This window comes from Rhinoraja longicauda, chromosome 9, assembly GCF_053455715.1.
Source record: "Rhinoraja longicauda isolate Sanriku21f chromosome 9, sRhiLon1.1, whole genome shotgun sequence".
NCBI classification, from domain to species: domain Eukaryota; kingdom Metazoa; phylum Chordata; class Chondrichthyes; order Rajiformes; family Arhynchobatidae; genus Rhinoraja; species Rhinoraja longicauda.
In genome coordinates, this window is record NC_135961.1 from 63,975,630 (window position 1) to 63,998,551 (window position 22,922).

The following is a 22,922-nucleotide window of genomic DNA, read 5'->3' on the forward strand; positions in this document are numbered from 1 at the left end:
ACATCAAAGGGGATGAGGGTCAAGGGAAATACAGCTTGATACGGCCTTGTTTCCTGTACATATATCGCCAATGCTGCCATAAACCTGTAAAAGGAAAGAATAACATGCACCTTAGCTGACCCTGTAACATTACAAAGCAATTCACGGGCACTAAAGTACTTTGATGAGTAATTGCCATTGTGTTGTTGTTCGTCCTTCGGGTTGGAAGATGACCATGACTTCACTTTCAGTTGGAGGATTGGTGACTGTGGGTCCGGAAGTGACTGGTGAGGCCAATCCGGGCCCGGAAGGCACACCCACACGTAGGACACAAGTGGATGGGTGCTGCAGTGGAAGTGGAGGTAGCCCGGGCCTTGCGCGCGGTGCGTTTCCTCTGGGCCTCTGCAGTGCGTCTGTTCTCTGCTGCACAGGCTCCTGTGGTGAGCTTGCTATGCCACGTTGGACGGTCCAGAGCAAGAGACTCCCAAGTGCTGAGGTTGATGTCCAAGGACGGCACGGTAGTGCAGCGGTAGAGTTGCTGCTTTACAGTGAATGCAGCGCCGGAGACTTAGGTTCAATCCTGACTACGGGTGCTGCACTGTAAGGAGTTTGTACGTTCTCCCCGTGACCTGCGTGGGTTTTCTCCGAGATCTTCGGTTTCCTCCCACACTCCAAAGACGTACAGGTATGTAGGTCAATTGGCTGGGTAAATGTAAAAATTGTCCCTAGTGGATGTAGGATAGTGTTAATGTGCGGGGATCACTGGGCGGCACGGACTTGGAGGGCCGAAAATGCCTGTGTCCGGCTGTATATATATGATATGATATGATATGATAAGTCTTTGAGGGACACTTTGAGGCAGTCCTTAAACCGTTTCTCCTGTCCTCCTACTGAGCGCTTGCCCTGACACGGTTCTCCATACAGAAGCTGTTTTGGCAGTCGACTCTCGGGCATTCTGATGACATGGCCTGCCCATCTGGCTTGGACTTTCCGTAGGAGGGTGTGGACGCTGGGGATTCCGGCCCGTTCCAAGACCTCTGTGTCGGGAATTTTTGTCCTGCCACCTGATGTGAAGGAGTCTGCGTAGGCAGCTCAAGTGAAAGTGGTTGAGCTGTTTGGCATGTCTGCTGTAGACAGTCCAGGTCTCACTGGCATAGAGAAGAGTGGTGAGTCCCACTGCACGGTAGACCTTCAGCTTGGTGGTAAGGCTGAGTCCTCTCCACTCCCAAATATTCTCACGGAGTCGCCCAAAGGCAGCGCTTTTGCCATTGTAATATGGGACAGGTGGCATTAAATTACACACTTGCTGGGTGATGATCAGATCATCTCATTTAGTGATGCTGATTGAGGGATAAATGCTGGTCAGAACGCCAGTGATCTCCCCCTCATTCTTCTTTAAAACAGTGCCACAGGATCGTGTACATCATGCTGGCAGGGTAAACGGCAGGCCCAGTTTAATACTTTGTTTGAAAGTCCGTAGTTCCAACGGTGCAGCAAAACCAGGCCCTATCCATAGTCATAGAGTATGTGCCCTTCGGCCCAACTTACCCATGCCGACCAACATGCCCCATCTACACCAGTCCCACCAGCCCGCAAGTCATGGAGTTCCAATGATTTCAAAGAAGAGACTTACCTTCAGCGACATGGAGTCATACTGTACAGCAGGGAATCAGGCTCTTCGGCCCATCTTGGCCCTGCCCAACAAAGTTGGTATACTGTGCTAGTCCCATTTGCCTGCGTTTAGCCCATGGCTCTCTCATGGAGTCATAGAGTCATATAGTTATATCGCCTGGAAACAGACACTTCGGTCCTTAAATTTCCCGTGCCAACCAACAGGCCCCATCTACACTAGTTCCACCTACCAGCGTTTGCCCCGAATGCCTCTAAACCTTTCCTGTCATATATATACCATATATCAGGTGGCTGAACCATCCTATCAACAACTAGAGAGCGATCCTGACCTACCATCTACCTCATTGGAGACCCTTGGACTATCTTTAATCGGACTTTGCTAAACTTTATCTGGCACTAATATGTTATTCCCTTCAACATGTGTATCTGTACACTGTGGACGGCTCAATTGTAATCATGTATTGTCTTTCCGCTGACTGGTTAGCACGCAACCAAAAAAACTTTTCACTGTAAACCAGTGCAAGTAACAATAAACTAAACAAAAAAGTTCAAGTATTTGGCCAAATGTTTTTAAAATGCTGTGAGTAACTGCAATGAACTCAATCCCTCCCATCCATGTATCTGTCCAAATGTCTCATAACTGCCAATGATTATTGTTAAATTAACTGTAATAAAGTGCTTACAAATGTCGCCCAGACCCTCTGATCTTTGATTTAGACATTACTGAACGTTTGGCGTCTTTTCAAGCGTGACTACACTCATTATGCTCGCATCGTTCATCGCAATGACCCTCTTGATATGTGTGCGTCTGTTTTGCTCAATCTTGCGGGTCCTGAGGCTATGAATCGAGCTGACAACTTCGTTTTTGCTCCAACTGGAGGCGTGGGTTCGAATCCCACTTCTGACACCATGTAATAAAGTGCTTAAGTACACGCTAAGATACAAGGCATCATTTTATTGAACCACTTACGTCATAGGACCTGCAGTGCATTACAGCTCCGAGCTGCTACATCGACTGCCTGACGTAGGCGAGTTCTTAACATTATAAAGCACGTACTAGGCGGGACTACTACTAACAAGCACTACGATTGGCTAGCATGCAATAGCCCATCTACATTAACATAACTGAAATAGTTTATATTGTTGTTACCACGTTGCTGTTTAGGGGAGTTTGCAAATTATCTGCTAACATTACGACAGTAACTAAACTACAAAAGTATTTCACGGTTGTAAATTGCATGAGACATCCACCATGTGGCGGCACGGTGGCACAGCAGTAGAGTTGCCGCCTTACAGCGAATGCAGCGCCGGAGACCCGGGTTCGATCCCAACTACAGGTGCTTGTCTGTACGTTCTCCCCGTGACCTGCGTGGGGTTTCTCCGAGATCTTCGGGTTTCCTCCCACACTCCAAAGACGTGCAGGTTTGTAGGTTAATTGGCTTGGTAAATGTAAAAATTGTCCCGGGTGGGTATAGGATAGCGTTAGTGTGCGGGGATCGCTGGTCAGTGCAGACCCGGTGGGCCGAAAGGGCCTGTTTCCGCACTGTATCTCTAAACTAAACTAATTCCTTAACATATCCGTGTAAATTCAAGTCTCTCTTAAAATATAAATTCCACATTGCAACACACACCAATGTCAAGCCAAGATTATGAGGGGAATGAGGACAGAGTCATAGATTCATGGAGTGATACAGTGTGGAAATAGGCCCTATGGCCCAACCTGCCCACACCGGCCAACAATGCCCCAGCTACACTAGTCCCACCTGCCTGCGTTTGGTCCATACCCCTCCAAACGTCCTATCCATGTAAAAAACATGAGGGGAATAGATCAGGTAGATGCACTGAGTCTCTTGCCCAGAGTAGGGGAATCGAGGACCAGAGGACATAGGTTTAAGGTCAAGGTGGGAAAAAATTAATAGGAATCCAAGGGGTAACTTTTTCACACAGAGGGTGGTGGGTGTATGGAACGACTGCCAGTGGAGGTAGTTGAGGCAGGGCCTATCCCAACATTTAAGAAACAGTTAGACAGGTACATGGATAGGACAGGTTTGGAAGGATATGGACCAAACGCGGGCAGGTGGGACTAGTGTAGCTGGGACATGTTGGCCGGTGTGGGCAAGTTGGGCTAGGGAGTACAGAGAAGGTTCACCAGATTGATTCTTGGGATGGCAGAACTTTCATATGAAGAAAGACTGGATAGACTCGGCTTGTACTCGCTGGAATTTAGAAGATTGAGGGGGGATCTTATAGAAACTTACAAAATTCTTAAGGGGTTGGATAGGCTAGATGCAGGAAGATTGTTCCCGATGTTGGGGAAGTCCAGAACAAGGGGTCACAGTTTAAGGATAAGGGGGAAGTCTTTTAGGACCGAGATGAGAACGTTTTTTTCACACAGAGAGTGGTGAATCTGTGGAATTCTCTGCCACAGAAGGTAGTTGAGGCCAGTTCATTGGCTATATTTAAGAGGGAGTTAGATGTGGCCCTTGTGGCTAAAGGGATCAGGGGATATGGAGAGAAGGCAGGTACGGGATACTGAGTTGGATGATCAGCCATGATCATATTGAATGGCGGTGCAGGCTCGAAGGGCCGAATGGCCTACTCCTGCACCTATTTTCTATGTTTCTAGGTTTCTATCATTTATTCAATGCAATCTTCCAAATCTACTCTGACGTTCGGTTCTGCCAAACAGCAAAACACTTTATCTTTTTTGTGCAAATCAGCCACTGATAAAATGGCATCAAACCACAGAGTAGCTGTTAAAATGTGACTCATTCACTCAATAAAAACTACACTGCCTGTTATCTGTCGGGTTGCCTTAATTTAAAAAATGTGAACATGTACAGGAAGACCCAACAGTTATCTTCAACTAAATTTTATTCATTTTATTCATTGTTAACCATGCGAGCAAATCCTATTGAGTAACTCAGTAACTGAGGGGCTGCATGGTGGCGCAGCAGTAGAGATGCTGCCTCACAACACTAGTGACCCAGGTTCCATCCTGACCACGGGTGCTGTCCATACGGAGTCTGCACGCTCTCCCCACATCTCAGAGACGTGCAGGTTTGTAGGTGAATTGGCTTCCGTAAATTGCCCCCAGTGTGTAGGATAGGAAGCTGTCTGTTGGTCAGCATGGACGAGGTGGGCAGAAGGGCCTGTTTGCTCACCATGGTCTCATAAACTAAATTAAACTCATTGGAGCGTGATTAAAAAAATATATATATATTCTAATTTCTGTCTAAATATTATTCAAATTGAGATGATGGTTGAGGGGAAAGGCTTACGGTGAGAGGGGAAAGATTTAATAGGAACTAGACCAAGTGGACCTGTTGGGCCCAAACCTCTCCTGCATTGGTGCAGCACCCTCTCCTCCCCCCTCCTCCCCCTCCCTCCCTCCCATCCCTCCCTCCCCCCCTTGCACCCTCCCCCTCCCCTCTCCCACCTCCCCCTCCCCTCTCCTACCTCCCCCTCTCTCCCTCCCACCCCTCCCCCCTAGGGTTGCCTCTCCTGTATTGGTGCAGCACCCTCTCCTCCCCCCTCCCTCCTCCCCCCCTCCCCCTCCCCCTCCCCCTCCCCCCTCCCCCCTCCCCCCTCCCCCCTCCCTCCCTCCCTCCCCATCCCTCCCTCCCCCCCTTGCACCCTCCCCCTCCCCTCTCCCACCTCCCCTCTCCCACCTCCCCCACCTCCCCCTCCCTACTCCCCCCTCCCCTCTCCTACCTCCCCCTCTCTCCCTCCCACCCCTAGGGTTGCCTCTCCTGTATTGGTGCAGCACCCTCTCCTCCCCCACTCCCCCCTCCCCTCTCCTCCCCCTCCCCTCTCCTCCCCCACTCCCCCCTCCCCTCTCCTCCCCCTCCCCTCTCCTCCCTATCCCTCCCTCCTCCCCATCCCTTCCCCTCCCCCCTCCCCTCTCTCTCCTCTCCCTCCCTCCCCCCTCCCTCCTCTCCCCTCTCCCTCCCTCCCTCCCCCTCCTCCTCCCCCTCCCTCCCCAACCCTCCACCCCCTCCCTCCCTCCCTCCCCAACCCTCCTTCCTCCCCCTCCCCCTCCCTCCCCTAACTCTCCGCCACCCCCCACCCTCCTCCCTCCCTCCCCCTTTTAAAGTTATTTAAAGTTATTTAAAGTTAAATAGCTTTTACAATATAACACCAATTTCAATAGAACTGCTTCCAAAGGACCATGGGATGTCGATGAGGAAGGTGGGCCTAAAATTGTCGAGCTATCGTGTACCGTTTTGGCTGTAGTTCAGGAACAAACGAACTAAGGAGAGTTTTAGTATATAGATGTGAGGGGCCACTTGTTCACACCGAAGGTGGTGGGTGTATGGAACGAGCTGTCAGATGTGGTAGTTGAGGAATGGTGCAATAACAACATTTAAAGGGCACTTGAACAGGTTCATGGATATCAGAAAGGTTACGGGGGATATGGGCCAAACGCAGGCAAACGGGTATGTGTGTACAGGTACAGGTGGGTGGTGTCAGGGTCATAAGGTCAAAAGGTCATACGGGATAGGAGTAGAATTAGGCCATTCGGCCCATCGTCTACTCCGCCATTCAATCATGGCTGATCTATCTCTCCCTCCTAATCCCATTTCTCCTGCCTTCTCCCCGTAACCTCTGACACCCGTACTAATCAAGAATCTATCTCTCTCTGCCAGGGGTTGTGCAGTGGATATAAAGAACAAGGGCCAGCTTTTCTAATCATCCTGACGTTTGTGAAGACAGGAACATTGATTTCCCTTCAAGCAACCTTTGTGTTTTGCACACAATTGAAAGGCAGGGATAGATAGATTCCTGAACATTACGGGTGTCGGGGGGTTATGGGGAGAAGGCATGAGAATGGGGTTGGGAGGGAGAGATAGATCAGCCATGATTGAATGGTGGAGTAGACCATTCTGCTCCTATCACTTATGAACATGGAATGCATCCGAGTCGGCATGGATGAGTTGGGTCAAAGAACCTGTTTCTGTGCTGTATGACTATGTCTCTGATTGGTATGCCTGATATATTCATACTGGTAAAGTCTTGTGTAAATATCAACAGTCGATTTCAGCAATCTATTCACACCCATTTGGCAAGTCGGTGCATCATCCTTCACTGTAAAAGCTGCACTGGTTGACATGGGTTGCTAACATTCATTGGACATTAACAAACTTCAATGAAGTATCTTGAGTCTGCCTGCAGTTTCAGATTTTGCCCGTCAAAGGGGGACTACAGCAGTCGCTGCCTCAAAAAGGCAGCCAGTATCACCAGAGACCCACCCTAACCACACTCTCATCTCACCCCTGCCATCGGGAAGAAGGTACAGGAGCCTGAAAACTGTAACGTCCAGGTTTAGGAACAACTTCTTCCCTACAGCCATCAGGCTATTAAATACTGCAAATAAGCTCTGAACGTGTGTGTGTGTGTGTGTGTGTGTGTGTGTGTGTGTGTGTGTGCGCGTGCGTGCATGCGTGCGTGCGTGTGTGTGTGTTCCTGATGCTACGATCAGGCAAACGCCTCTGCTGTCACGCTGTGAAAACGGAGAGGATGAGACGGAGTTTCTTCCCACAGGCCATCAGGACTGTTAACTTTTATAACTCCAGGGACTAAATTTTGTCTTCTCTGTATTAACTTTATTAACTTTATTTATATGCTGTAACTGTAATTTTTTTTTTGCACAATCCGCAGGCATTGCCACTTTCATTTCACTGCACATCGTGTATGTGTATGTGACAAATAAACTTGACTTGACTTGACTTGGAGTGTGGGGGAGTTCCGGAGCTCCCGGAGGAAACCCACGCGGGTCACGGGGAGAACGTACAAACTCCGTGCAGACAGCACCCGTGGTCGGGATCGAACCCGGGTCTCTGGCGCTGTGAGGCAGCAACTCTATCGCTCGGTGGATGGGTCTGACTCAGGGTAGCCAGTACAGCCTCAGCCCCACCGAGCCCGAAGAAGGGTCCCACCCAAAGAAAAAACATCACCTATCCATGTTTGCTATTGAGGGCGTGCAGTGTAGGTTTACTAGGTTAATCCCCGGAATGGCGGGGCTGTCATATGTTGAATGACTGGAGCGACTAGGCTTGTATACACTGGAATTTTGAAGGATGAGAGGGGATCTTATCGAAACGTATAAGATTATTAAGGGGCTGGACACGTTAGAGGCAGGAAACATGTTCCCAATGTTGGGGGAGTCCAGAGCAAGGGGCCACAGTTTAAGAATAAGGGGTAGGCCATTTAGAACTGAGATGAGGAAAAACGTTTTCAGTCAGAGAGTTGTGAATCTGTGGAATTCTCTGCCTCAGAAGGCAGTGGAGGCCGATTCTCTGAATGCATTCAAGAGAGAGCTAGATAGAGCTCTTAAGGATAGTGGAGTCAGGGGGTATGGGGAGAAGGCAGGAACGGGGTACTGATTGAGAATGATCAGCCATGATCACATTGAATGGTGGTGCTGGCTCGAAGGGCTGAATGGCCTCCTCCTGCACCTATTGTCTATTGTTTATTCTCCAGATACATGCATTCAGCTTGGCCCGCTGAGTTACTCCAGCGTTTGGTCGTGTGCTGGCAATGCCATGTAGTGCTCGGGCTAATTCCCAGCACCGGGGGTATCAAAGCATCGAGCAGTGACGTTAGGTGTAGATGGGAGGACAGTACACTTGAGGTTGTAAAACACACATTGCACAACGTACTGAAACACCGACCAGAGGTGCGAAATGAACCCACCTCTACGAAATAGGGGATTAGAGCCAAACGTTTCCTTTCAGTGGAAATAACGCTGTGCTGCTTGCTTCCGATTGTAATACCGCTTCACCCAATAAAGGCACCAGGCTTAGTTGTAGGTGGAGCAAGTGCTTCTTATCGGTATTCAGACAGTGTCGCGGGCATCCCCCTTACATCCCCCTACCTCCCACTGTGTAACGGATACCACACCTGATAACATGCGTGTGAACTCAACGGCGTACTTATAAACCAATCCAGCTGAATTTGTACGCACACATACATGCACACACACACACTCACTCACGCGCACACACGCTCACTCACGCTCACACACACATGCACACTCACTCACACACTCACTCACACACATACAAACACACATACAAACACACATACACACACACACACACACACACACACACACGTACACACATTCACACACGCATACACACACATACTCACAAACTCACACAAATACTCACACACACACTCACTCACGCACACACACACACTCACTCACACACACACACACTCACACACACGCACACACACACACACACACATACACACGCGCACACACACACACACTCACACACACGCACAGATACACACTCACACACACATACTCACAAACTCACACACTCACGCACACACGCACACGCACACACACACACACTCTCACACACACACACTCACACACACTCACACACACACACTCACTCACACACACACACACACACACACACACACTCTCACTCACACACACTCACACACACTCACACACAGCATCAGCGGGTATGAAAGGCCACAGTAGTGGCAAGGCCGCTTGGTTTAAGGATAGTTTGCGAACAACTACAGAACATGACACACTGATCATTGAATGTGTAGACGCCGGGAATAACTGAATAGGTTTTGTTTTTGCACCGTTCTCGTCTTGTATGTGTGATTTTTAATCCAGAAGAAAAGTTTATTTTTGCGAGGAACAAAGAATGGGGAGAGGAGGAGGGGGGGATAAAGTGAAAACTGGTGTTGATGATGTGAGCGAGGCTTGTTTCCCAGTTGATCTGCCCGATGAAAGGAGAACAGGAGAGAAATCCCGTAGCAGCTGTGATGACTCAAACAGCCAAGTGCTTGATGCTTGTCTCTCAGCCGGGCTAAATAAAGACCTGACGTCAAAGGCGGGACATGCTCTCTGGGACTAGACCAGTTGCCATTGAAGAGAGAGAAAGAGAGAGAGAGAGAGAGAGAGAGAGAGAGAGAGAGTGGGGAGAGAAGAGAAGAGAGCAGACACACACAGTCAATATATACACACACACACGCCACAGAGGGCAGCAACGCGAACACAACTCACACATAATCCTTGCCCAGCAGCGGATCCCAGCCCTCTCTCTCTCTCTCTCTCTCTCTCTCCCTCTCTCACTCTCTCCCTCCCTCCCTCCCTCCCCGCCAGCATTCGCGACAGGTGGACCCTCCTCTAGCCGAAGTTGGACGATTTTTTATAATATATTCCTACAGATCAGGTAAGGAGAGCCAGGCGTGGTTTTGTGCGGCGCTGACATATACTCTCTCAACTAATACAATTTCAAGAGAGAGTTAGATTCGGCTCTTTAGGACTAAAGGAGTCAAGGGGTGTGGGGAGAAAGCAGGAACGGGGATACTGATTTTGGGATGATCAGCCCTGATCATATTGAATGGCGATGCTGGCTCGAAGGGCCGAATGGCACCTATTTTTTCCTATGTTTCTTTGTTTCTATGTAACTGGCGACGCCGTCCTTCTTATACCAAGCCGGTACAGTCGGGGGGGGGGGGGGGGGGGGGGGGGCAAGGGGATTTAATAGGTATTGTGTGCCTGGCTTTGTTCTTTGGAATAAGGACGTGTGTGTTAAAAATTAACCTGGGGAGATACAGGTTGTCTCCTGTGTTTAATCCGCTCCAGGGGTTAGTTGTTTGCAACAGGGCGGTTTCAGCACGCTGGATAGCGACACTGATACTAACCAGTACAGCGCTCTCTGAATTAACAGGTGAGACATAAAAACACCTTATTCCTCAACAGAAATCTTCTTGGGGCGATTTCGCTGAAAGGGCGCGCCCAAGATTTAGTTTGAGAAGAGACAAGGGGGGAAAAAAAGGGGTTTCGTAGCAGGGCTGAGGGCTGAGGAAATCAAGACCCACACCCAATATCCAGCTGAAGAAGGGTCTCGACCCGAAACGTCGCCCATTCCTTCTCTCCTGAGATGCTGCCTGACCTGCTGAGTTGCTCCAGCATTTTGTGAATAAATACCTTCGATTTGTAACCAGCATCTGCAGTTATCTTCTTATACATTTTCGTAGGTTTTGCCCCGGGTCTCCTGAAACATGGGTCAACATGGGATTGGGTGTGGGTCTGATTTCCTCACCATCTCCCACCACAAGTGTGTTTTTATTCCCCCCCCCCCCCCCCCTGTTGTGTAAAACTGGGCAGTCTCTATCTCTCTCTATCTCTCTCTATCTCTCTCTATCTCTCTCTACTCGGAGTGCGCTCCTTCCTGGTGCGTTTCACACAGAGAGTGGTGAATCTGTGGAATTCTCTGCCACAGAAGGTAGTTGAGGCCAGTTCATTGGCTATATTTAAGAGGGAGTTAGATGTGGCCCTTGTGGCTAAAGGGATCAGGGGGTATGGAGAGAAGGCAGGTACAGGATACTGAGCTGGATGATCAGCCATGATCATATTGAATGGCGGTGCAGGCTCGAAGGGCCGAATGGCCTACTCCTGCACCTATTTTCTATGTTTCTATGTTTTCCCGGCGCCTTTGTTCTTTCCCGTTTCAAGACTGGTGAAACTTCCATGAGCGACCCCTCCTGATTCACGTAGAGCTAGGGCGATTACGTTAAAATGAAATCCTTCCACGTTGGGCCAGTAGCGAGAGTAAGACGTGGCTTGGTAGAAGTGTCAAGTAAGCTTGCTAGTTATTGTGTCCGGCTAGGTGCTTTCCCATCTTATTGCCTTGCCTTGGGTTTTTTTACACAAGTTAGCATGCCTTGTCTATCTATGCTAACGCCGTCCACAGGGTCATCTCGGGTTGCTATCTTCCAGAGAAATGTACGAGGGAGGTTTGACAGCGAATTCACATTCTAGATCTGAAACTTAAAACTTGTGGTCTCGCTTACGAACTAGGAAGGATGCAGGAATATATAAGCGCTCATACTGTCTCGAGTGAGTCTGAGATATCTACATTATTGTGGACATGCTGTTAATCTTCGGTATAATAGCCTGCATTTGATCGTATGTTTTTAAGATTGGGGAAAAAAGGGGGGCAAGTAAAAGAATTTCGATTTGCAAATAAGACCAGTCGATGTTAAATGTCGCTGGGGATAAGTAATGTAGGGGCAGAAGCTAAGGGGACAGCTGTATATCACACGTCTTCAAATGAATTGAGTTAGATAGAGCATATGGGGCTAGTGGAATCAAGGGATATGGGGAGAAGGCAGGCACGGGTTACTGATTGGGGACGATCAGCCATGATCACAATGAATGGCAGTGCTGGCTCGAAGGACCGAATGGCCTCCTCCTGCACATATTTTCTATGTTTCTATGAATCATGCCTCTGTTTTATTCAGCAGAATCATGCCTCAAATCATGCCTCCATATCATATTGTATCTCAAATCATGCCTCTATATGATATCGTACCTCAAATAATGCCTCAAATCATGCCTCTATATCATATCGTATCTCAAATCATGCCTCAAATCATGTCAAGTAATGCCTCCACATCATGCCTCAATATCATGCTTAAAATACTTTCTCAATTTCATTCAACAGAATCATGCCTAAAGTCATGTCTCACATCATCTTAAATCATGCCTAAATATCATTTCTCAAATCATGCCTCAATATCATGTCTCAAATCATGCATCAAGTCATGCCTCCACATCATGCCTGAAATCAATGTCTCAGATCATGTCTCAAATCATGTCTCAAATATCTCAATATCATATCTCAAATCATGCCTCAAGTCATGCCTCCACACCATGCCTAAAATCACGTCACAGATCATGTCTCAAATCATGTCTCAATTTCATCCAACAGAATCATGCCTCCATATCATCTCAAATCATGTGTCAAATCGTGTCTCAAATCATGTCTCAAATCATACCCAATATCATTTTCAAATCATGTCTCAAATCATGCCCTGATATCTTGTCTAAAATCATGTCACTATCATCTCAAATCATGCCCCAATATCATGTCTCAAATCATGTCTCAAATGATTCCCCAATATCATGTTTCATATCATGTCTCAATATCATGTCTTAAATCATGTCTCAATATTGTGTCTCATATCGTGCCCCAAAGGCATGTCTCAAATCATCTCAATTTCATTCAACAGAATCATACTTCCATATCCTGCTCAAATCATGTCTTAAATCATGCCTCAAATCAGGCCTCAAATCAGGTCCATAGATCATGCCTCAAATCCCTCTTCGAGCCCAGCCCTCAAACCAAGTGCTTTCAAAGATATGTCACCCCTGAACATATTCAGTGGCTGACCACTCCTGGGTTGAGAATGGAAAGGTTTTCAAGAAAACCCTCTCCATCCAAGTCCATATCCTAAGTATGTCAGTAGGAAGGAACTGCAGATGCTGGTTTAAACCGAAGATAGACTCAAAAAGCTGGAGTAACTCAGCTGAACAGGCAGCATCTCTGGAGAGAAAGAATGGGTGACGTTTCAGGTCGAGTCTGAAGAAGGGTCTCGACCTGGAACGTCACCCATTCCTTCTCTCCAGAGATGCTGCCTGTCCTGCTGAGTTACTCCAGCTTTTTGTGTCTATTTCTAAGTATGTCATGTGGGTCCGAATGAAAGGTGACAACGCGATGCACCTTTTGGCATTAGTTAATTCCAGAACTCCTCATTGAATGCGTGGAACCAAGAATACATAAATTAGAAATACATTAAAAAGTGGCACGATATCTCCCTTCCAAAATTTATGCCATGCTTCAATTACAATATTTGCTTATTCTTTGTGATGATATTTACTATCCCAAACAGTTATGTCTTCACTTGCCATTCGATGTTGCATTCTGAGCTGTCCCAATACAAATGCAGACTCCTGACACTCAACAAAGAGTGTTAGAAAGTACTATTTTATAATTCGATCGGGGTCTTGTACAGGGCCCTAGTGAGACCGCACCTGGAGTACTGTGTGCAGTTTTGGTCTCCAAATTTGAGGAAGGATATTCTTGCTATTGAGGGCGTGCAGTGTAAGGTTTACTAGGTTAATTCCTGGAATGGCGGGACTGTCATATGTTGAAAGACTGGAGCGACTAGGCTTGTATACACTGGAATTTAGAAGGACGAGAGGAGATCTTATCGAAACGTATAAGATTATTAAGGGGTTGGGCACGTTAGAGGCAGGAAACATGTTCCCAATGTTGGGGGAATCCAGAACATGGGGCCACAGTTTAAGAATAAGGGGTAGGCCATTTAGAACAGAGATGAGGAAAAACTTTTTCAGTCAGAGAGTTGTGAATCTGTGGAATTCTCTGCCTCAGAAGGCAGTGGAGGCCAATTCTCTGAATGCATTCAAGAGAGAGCTAGATAGAGCTCTTAAGGATAGCGGAGTCAGGCGATATGGGGAGAAGGCAGGAACGGGGTACTGATTGAGAATGATCAGCCATGATCACATTGAATGGCGGTGCTGGCTCGAAGGGCCGAATGGCCTACTCCTGCACCTATTGTCTATTGTCTATTGTCTTGACCTTAAGAGGATCGTAACAAAGAGCTGGATCTCAATTACTAGTTTCGGAGCAGCACTACCAGTGAACCTTTGGCAGAACAAGCATACTGCAGATGCCAGAAATACGATAAAAAAATTTAAAAAAATTATGCAGAAAGTTGTGCAGCATTTGAAAACAAAATGGCGGCCCCCTGCTCGGCTGCGGCTACACTGGCTCCCGACAGCAATGGACATTTAACAGTAAATAACTCACTTAGACCGGAGATTTCAGTGGTCACTGTTCAGTGTGGCAAAGTACAACTAGTATAAGAAAATAACTGCAGATGCTGGTACAAATCGAAGGTATTTATTCACAAAGTGCTGGAGTAACTCAGCAGGTCGGGCAGCATCTCAGGAGAGAAGGAATGGGCGACGTTTCGGGTCTCTACCCGAAACGTCGCCCATTCCTTCTTTCCCGAGATGCTGCCTGACCTGCTGAGTTACTCCAGCATTTTGTGAGCAAAGTACAACTAGTATATGATTGTCAGTTCGTGCTGGAATTACGTGCATCCAGCAGTTCAGCAACTGTGGATCCGGCCACACTACTGTTGAATTGCCAGTAATCTGCCGCCATTATTTTTATGTGCGATTTACTTATTTATTTTTTTAATCAATTTTCATTATTCGGTGAGCCAGATGCAACGGAACTTTGTTCAAATATGCACTCGTCTGGTGTATAGTTTTGAATGACAATAAAGTTATATTCACTCATTCATTCATTCGTGAGGAGGTCGCATTAATGGTCAATGACTTTGCATTAGATGAGATGTTGTCATCCTGGCGTGTTAATTCTGCTTTGCTCTGGAAAGCGCTGTCTTACCTGTTCAGTGGTTGGAATGTTAAAATGAGATCGTCCTTCGTTGACCTTTACGACGAAGTTTCCAATGTGTGGCAGCTGAATTTTGAGAGAACTGACGTAATCCTCTTTTCATGTAACAAAAATAACTGCAGATGCTGGTACAAATCGAAGGTATTTATTCACAAAATGCTGGAGTAACTCAGCAGGTCAGGCAGCATCTCAGGAGAGAAGGAATGGGTAACCCATTCCTTCTCTCCTGAGATGCTGCCTGACCTGCTGAGTTACTCCAGCATTTTGTGACCCATTCCTTCTCTCCTGAGATGCTGCCTGACCTGCTGAGTTACTCCAGCATTTTGTGAATAATCCTCTTATCAGGTCAACTTCAATGGGAAACGAGATTGAGAGATCGACATCGTTTGCTTGGATGTCCTTGGACTAGACACATTTGCTTGGACTAGATGTCCTTGGGCGAGACACATTTGCCCTCCTCAAAGCTGAATATAGGTAGAGACTTTCAAATGAAAAGGTATAACAGTGAGGAAAAAAAACATGATTGCTAACTACATTTTGATTAGCACGGGTGTCAGGGGTTATGGGGAGAAGGCAGGAGAATGGTGTTGAGAGTGGGAGATAGATCAGCCATGATTGAATGGCAGAGTAGACCTAATGGGGTGAATTGCCTAATTCTGCTCCTATAACTTATGAACATTTTCTATTAATCCCTTTTTTTCTCTATTTATAATACTATTAATACTACTTGGATGTGTTTCAATGGTCAAACATACATGAGATAGATAATGCAATTGATTTTTAAAATCGAGCAAGGTGTAAGTATTACATTAATGAACATTTCTCAAGTTTCATGCACGCGCCATCAATAACTGCACGGCACAAGGGCAAAGCTCTCCCGATTCTTTCGAAAATGTTTGAACTTCAGTCTAACCCCTGTTGTTTAATTTGGGAAATTTCCACCGCGTGTTGCTTTATCTTTAGTTTTTATGAATAGACAATAGACAATAGACAATAGGTGCAGGAGGAGGCCATTCGGCCCTTCGAGCCAGCACCACCATTCAATGTGATCATGGCTGATCATCCTCAATCAGTACCCCGTTCCTGCCTTCTCCCCATACCCCCTGACTCCGCTATCCTTAAGAGCTCTATCCAGCTCTCTCTTGAATGCATTCAGAGAATTGGCCTCCACTGCCTTCTGAGGCAGAGAATTCCACAGATTCACAACTCTCTGACTGAAAAAGTTTTTTCCTCATCTCAGTTCTAAATGGCCTACCCCTTATTCTTAAACTGTGGCCCCTGGTTCTGGACTCCCCCAACATTGGGAACATGTTTCCTGCCTCTAACGTGTCCAACCCCTTAATAATCTTATACATTTCGATAAGATCTCCTCTCATCCTTCTAAATTCCAGTGTATACAAGCCTAGTAGCTCCAGTCTTTCATCATATGACAGTCCCGCCATTCCAGGAATTAACCTAGTGAACCTACGCTGCACGCACTCAATGAAATTACCGGTTCTGCCGTGATTACCTTTTCTACCACCACAAAGCAGAAATTAGCTCTTCCGTTCAGAAGCTAAGTCTCTGGAATATGGTGCGACAATTGTTTGTTTCAGTGCATAATTGCTACATATCCAAGTTAGGTTTAGTTATTTTTGTCAGCCTGACGGAAGAAATCTTATTAATGTGTCTTGTGTGCCTGCAATCAACGGATATGCTTCAGAGCACAATATGACAAGTCTTGGCACATCCCTTTAGAAGGCACCGTGCTTTGAAATGGTCAATTGCAGCTCTGGACAAACAATAAATGCTACACACACACACACCAATCAGCCAAAACATTATGACCACCGACAGGCGAAGTGAATAACATTGATTATCTTGTTACAATGGCACCTGTCAAGGGGTGGGATATATTAGGCAGCAAGTGAACAGTCAGTTCTTGAAGTTGATGTGTTGGATGCAGGAGAAATGGGCAGGAGTAAAGACCTGAGTGACTTTGACGAGGGCCAAATTGATATGGCCAGACGACTGGGTCAGAGCATCTCTGAAACGGCAAGGCTTGTGGGGTGCTCCCGGTCAGCAGTGGTGAGTACCTACCGACAGTGGTCCGAGGAGGGACAAACCACCAACCGGCGACAGACAGGGTGTTGGGCGCCCAAGGCTCATCGATGCGCGAGGGCAACGAAGGCTATCCCGTCTGGTCCGAACCGACAGAAGGTCGAATGTGGCACAAGTCACAGAACATTTTTTATGGTGGTCACGGGAGGAATGTGTCACAATACACAGTGCATCATACCCTGCTGCGTATGGGGCTGCACATGGAGGACCAACAGCCTATTAGGCAGGTGGTCATAATGTTTTGGCTGATCGGTGTGTATATATATATATACACCGATATATATATATATATATATATATATATATATATATATATATATATATAGATGCACACACACACACACACACACATACACACACACACACACACACACACACACACACACACACACACACACACACACACACACACACACACACACACACACATATATCTAAGATATTGAATATATATATATATTTTATATATATATATATATATATATATATTGTATATATATATATATATATGTGTGTATATATATATATTCAATATCTTAAATATTAATGAAGAGGGGATGAACAGTTTTCTATTTTGAGTCTTGTATTATTGTCAAATATTTGCAAATCAGGTTCAGCACAGGTGAATGAATATGAAACTCATACCCACTTGTACCTAACAAATCAGTCTCACATTTAGGGAGGCACTGAAAATGGAACCAATGTTGTTACTTTTTGCAGCATAGGTCATTGCACCTATTAGAGATAAAATGGCCAAATAGACCAAATTGACCAAAAATTACTAAATGACCGAATTGGTAGTAAGGATGGCAAATGCAATGCTAACATTTATTTCAAGGGGACTAGAATACAAAATCAGGGATGTAACGCTGAGGCTCTATAAGGTGCTGGTCAGACCGCATTTCAAGTATTGCGAGCAATGTTGGGCTCCATTTCTGAGGAAGGATGTTTTGGCTCTGAGGAGGTATACGAGAATGATCCAAGGAATGAGTGGGTTAACATACGTCGTCACTGGGCCTGTACTCGCTGGAGTTTCGGAGGATGAGGGGGGACCTCATTGAAACTTACCGAATAGTGAAAGGCCTGGATAGAGTGGGTAAGGAGAGGATGTTTCCACTAGTGGGAGAGTCTGGGACCAGAGGCCATAGAATCAGACTTAAAGGTCATTCCTTTAGGAAGGAGATAAGGAGGAATTTCTTTGGTCAAAGGGTGGTGAATCTGTGGAATTCATTGCCACAGACAGCTGTGGAGGCCAAGTCAATGGGTATTTTTCAGGCAGAGATAGATAGCTTTTTGATTAGTACGGGTGTCAGGGGTTATGGGGAGACAGGAGAATGGGGTTAAGAGGGAAAGACAGATCAGTCATGATTGAATGGCGGAGTAGACTTGATTGGCTGAATGGCCTTATTCTGCTGCTATCACTTATGAACTGATGACCAATTTTATGCATTTTTAAAATTGTCGCTATGGCTTTGGGATGCTTCCATTTAAGATGGAGATGAAAATGCATAAATATATATTACTCAGGATTGTCTCCTACAAACAGCAGAGAGAGAGAGAGAGAGAGAGAGAGAGAGAGAGAGAGAGAGAGAGAGAATAGACCACTAGTTTAAGGTAGGAGAATAAATAACTGCATGGATTGCACAATTTGGAGGCAGTTTGAATGTCAGTCATAGCTAGTGCCAGATCAAAGATCCTAGAGGAACAAGATGGACCACTCCGTTGAAATCGCCTAAACTGAATTGTAGTACGCAAAGGAGCGTAACGTCCACCATTTTAGTAGGCAAAACCCGCCTCTCGTAGTGTAATCAGTGTTTTGGGGGAACAGTGTGTGTGATGATACCATTAAAATGCAGAATATATCTCATCTATCAATAGACAATAGACAATAGGTGCAGGAGGAGGCCATTCGGCCCTTTGAGCCAGCACCTCCATTCAATGTGATCATGGCTGATCATTCTCAATCAGTACCCCGTTCCTGCCTTCTCCCCATACCCCCTGACTCCGCTATCCTTAAGAGCTCTAACTAGCTCTCTCTTGAATGCATTCAGAGAATTGGCCTCCACTGCCTTCTGAGGCAGAGAATTCCACAGATTCACAACTCTCTGACTGAAAAAGTTTTTCCTCATCTCAGTTCTAAATGGCCTACCCCTTATTCTTAAACTGTGGCCCCTTGTTCTGGACTCCCCCAACATTGGGAACATGTTAATAATCTTATACGATTCGATAAGATCTCCTCTCATCCGTCTAAATTCCAGTGTATACAACCCTAGTCGCTCCAGTCTTTCAACGTACGACAGTCCCGCCATTCCGGTGAAACTAAGCTGGATGATTGTCAAACTAGTACAACGACTAGGGTGAGGGAGGGGTGGAGAGAGAGAGGGAAAGCAAGGGGTTACTTGAAATTAGGGAAACCAATATCCATGGCGCTGGTTTGCACACTGGCCAGGGAGGTCTTTCGTGAAAGCCGTATGTTGAAAGGCTGGAGCAATTAGGCTTGTATACACTGGAATTTAGAAGGATGAGGGGGGATCTTATTGAAACATATAAGATAATTAGGGGATTGGACACATTAGAGGCAGGAAACATGTTCCCAATGTTGGGGGAGTCCAGAACAAGGGGCCACAGTTTAAGAATAAGGGGTAGGCCATTTAGAACGGAGATGAGGAAGAACTTTTTCAGTCAGAGAGTGGTGAAGGTGTGGAATTCTCTGCCTCAGAAGGCAGTGGAGGCCAGTTCGTTGGATGCTTTCAAGAGAGAGCTGGATAGAGCTCTTAAGGATAGCGGAGTGAGGGGGTATGGGGAGAAGGCAGGAACGGGGTACTGATTGAGAGTGATCAGCCATGATCGCATTGAATGGCGGTGCTGGCTCGAAGGGCTGAATGGCCTCCTCCTGCACCTATTGTCTATTGTCTATTGTGAACATCACATTCAAAGACAGCATGGACAACACTGCCTTCTGCATTGGGCAGCATCTCGGGAGAGAAGGAATGGGTGACGTTTCGGGTCGATACCCTTCTTCAGACTGATGTCAGGGGGGGCGGGACCCGCCCCCCTGACATCAGTCTGAAGAAGGGTCTCGACCCGAAACGTCACCCATTCCTTCTCTCCCGAGATGCTGCCTGACCTGCTGAGTTACTCCAGCATTTTGTGAATCAATACCTTCGATTTGTACCAGCATCTGCAGCTATCTCCTTATACTGCCTTCAGCGTAAAGGGTCGGTGTGATGGTTGGTCACAATTGAGTTGCCTGGCTGCCTGTTTTGGTGAACTTGCAGCACCCAGTAACTGCAGATACACGCACGATGGTAACAAGGCATGCAGTACATGCTTCCGTGCCAACAACCTTCTACACTTCAACTAGAAAGATGGCGGATGTCACTGCTGGCTGTAGTTCCAATTTCCAATCTGGGAAAGTGCCATCCCTTTTCTAAAATCGCATCTATATATGGTGATCAGGAAACAGGCGGCCTGACTGTAACATTGGTCTCCACCACTCGTGTTAGAACAGTAACATCTCCTCCATACGTCCAATTTGAACAAGGCCGACCCACCTTAAGTTGTGGCCATCCAACCCAAATTAACACTCAACTATTCACACTCCATTGATGGAGGAGTAGCAAAAACCACACCTGATGTGCTTGCATTACTTTTAAACATCATACAAATATCAACCCCTTAAGGCGAAGGGGAAAAGATTTAAGAGGAATTTGAGGGGTAACTTTTTCCACACAAAGGGTCGTTTAGTTTTAGTTTAGTTTAGACAAACAGGCCCTTCGGCCCACTGAGTCTGCACCAACCAGCGATCCCCACACACTAACACTATCCTACGCACACCAAGGACAAATTTATATTTATACCAAGCCAATTAACCTACAAACCTGTACGTCTTTGGAGTGTGGGAGGAAACCGAAGATCTCGGAGAAAACCCAGGTGGTCACGGGGAGAACGTACAAACTCCATACAGACAGCATCCATAGTCAGGATCGAACTCGGGTCTCTGGTGCTATCCTTAGTGAAGACAAATCCGAAGTACCTGTTCAACTCTTCTGCCATTTCCTTGTTACCCATAATAATTTCACCCGTGTCTGCCTTCAAGAGACCCACATTTGACTTTGCTACTCTTTTTCTCCCTCCGAACCTGCCTTCTCCCCATAACCGCTGACACCCGTACTAATCAATAATCCATCTATCTCTGCCTTAAACATATCCATTGCCTCCACAGCCTTCTGTGGCAAAGAGTTCCACGGATTCACCACGCTCGAACTAAAGAAATTCCTCCTCATCTCCTTCCTACAGCAACGTCCTTTAATTCTGAGGCTGCGACCCCTGGTCCTCGACATCCCCACTAATGGAAACATCCTCTCCACATCCACTCTATCCAGGCCTTGTGGGAGTGAAGTGTGTGGATGTCATCCTAGTTAGAGGTGGCTGGCACTTGCCTTTTTAGGCAGCACTGCTGAATGTTAGCTGTGATTTTTAACCTCAGTGACTGAAAGTAAACGTGGAGCTGGAGTTATGGGTAGAGATGGATTGTCCACAGACACTGGAATAGTATTGCCCAACTCATTCATTAATATCAACATAATAGTTTGAAGAGTTCTACAGTAACAGTTCAACAATCCGGGTGGCACGGTGGCGCAGCGGTAGAGTTGCTGGCTGACAGTTCCTACCGCGACAGGGACCCAGGTTCGATCCCGTCTGTACGGAGTTTGTACGTTCTCCCCGTGACCTGCGTGGGTTTTCTCAGAGATCTTCGGTTTCCTCCCACACTCCAAAGACGTACACATGTGTAGGCTGATTGGCTTGGTATAAAATGTCAATTGTCCCGAGTGTGTGTAGGGTGACGTTAGTGTATGGCGATTGCTGGTCGGCACGGACTCGGTGGGCTGAAGGGCCTGTTTCCGCTCTGAGTCTATGAACTAAACTAAACTGAAACTAAAGTCACTTCATCAGTAATCGTTTGGTGGCCCTGAGGCGCAGCTGGTAGAGCTGCTGCCTCACGTGACCGAGACCCGGGTTTGATCCTGACTGTGTGGAGTTTGCACGTTCTACCTGTGACCGCATGGGTTTCCTCCAGTTTACTCCCACTTCCCAAAGAGGCAGGCACTACCTCAACGTGTAAACAATGGCGACTCAATGGCGCAGCAGACTCGATGGGCCGAATGGCCTAATTCTGCTCCGGGAGCCGATTTATCTTTCCCTCTGAACCCCATTCTCCTGCGATCTCTCCATAACCCCTGAAACCCCGTACTAATCAGTCTCCAATTGTTGCTATGTATTGTTGCAGCTCAGAATGTGATTAACACGATTACTGGTTCTACGGCAGTCATATGTACATGACAATAGATAATAGGCAATAGACAATAGGTGCAGGAGGAGGCCATTCGGCCCTTCGAGCCAGCACCACCATTCAATGTGATCATGGCTGATCATTCTCAATCAGTACCCCGTTCCTGCCTTCTCCCCATACCCCCTGACTCCGCTATCCTTAAGAGCTCTATCTAGCTCTCTCTTGAATGCATTCAGAGAATTGGCCTCCACTGCCTTCTGAGGCAGTGAATTCCACAGATAAGCTAAAGTGGGTATGGGGAGAAGGCAGGAACGGGGTACTGATTGAGAATGATCAGCCATGATCACATTGAATGGTGGTGCTGGCTCGAAGGGCCGAATGGCCTACTCCTGCACCTATTGTCTATTGTCTACAGTCTAGCTTTCTTCACTGCTTGCTGTACCTGCATACTTACTTATTTAAGTTAGGCTGAAGGGTCCGTTTCTACGCTGTATGACACTTTGTACTGATGTGTACATACGGAACCGAAGGTAGACACAAAAAGTAGGAGTAACTCAGCGGGACAGGCAGCATCTCTGGAGGGAAGGAACCACTGTGACATCCTTAAAGGTGTAACAGCTTGAGGTGAATTTCACTTGATC

At 46.8% G+C, this 22,922-nt stretch overlaps 1 protein-coding gene across 2 annotated transcripts in view; it reads left to right on the forward strand.

The window, feature by feature from the left end:
* Positions 1 to 9,493: 9,493 nt before the first annotated feature.
* Positions 9,494 to 22,922, forward strand: part of snap25a (synaptosome associated protein 25a) — an 86,600-nt gene continuing 73,171 nt past the window's right edge. The window contains exon 1 of one of the 2 annotated variants that reach the window (XM_078405641.1): positions 9,494 to 9,824. The gene's annotated coding sequence lies outside the window, so the exon portion shown is untranslated. The remainder of the gene's footprint in view (positions 9,825 to 22,922) is intronic. The other variant, XM_078405640.1, reaches the window with a different exon arrangement.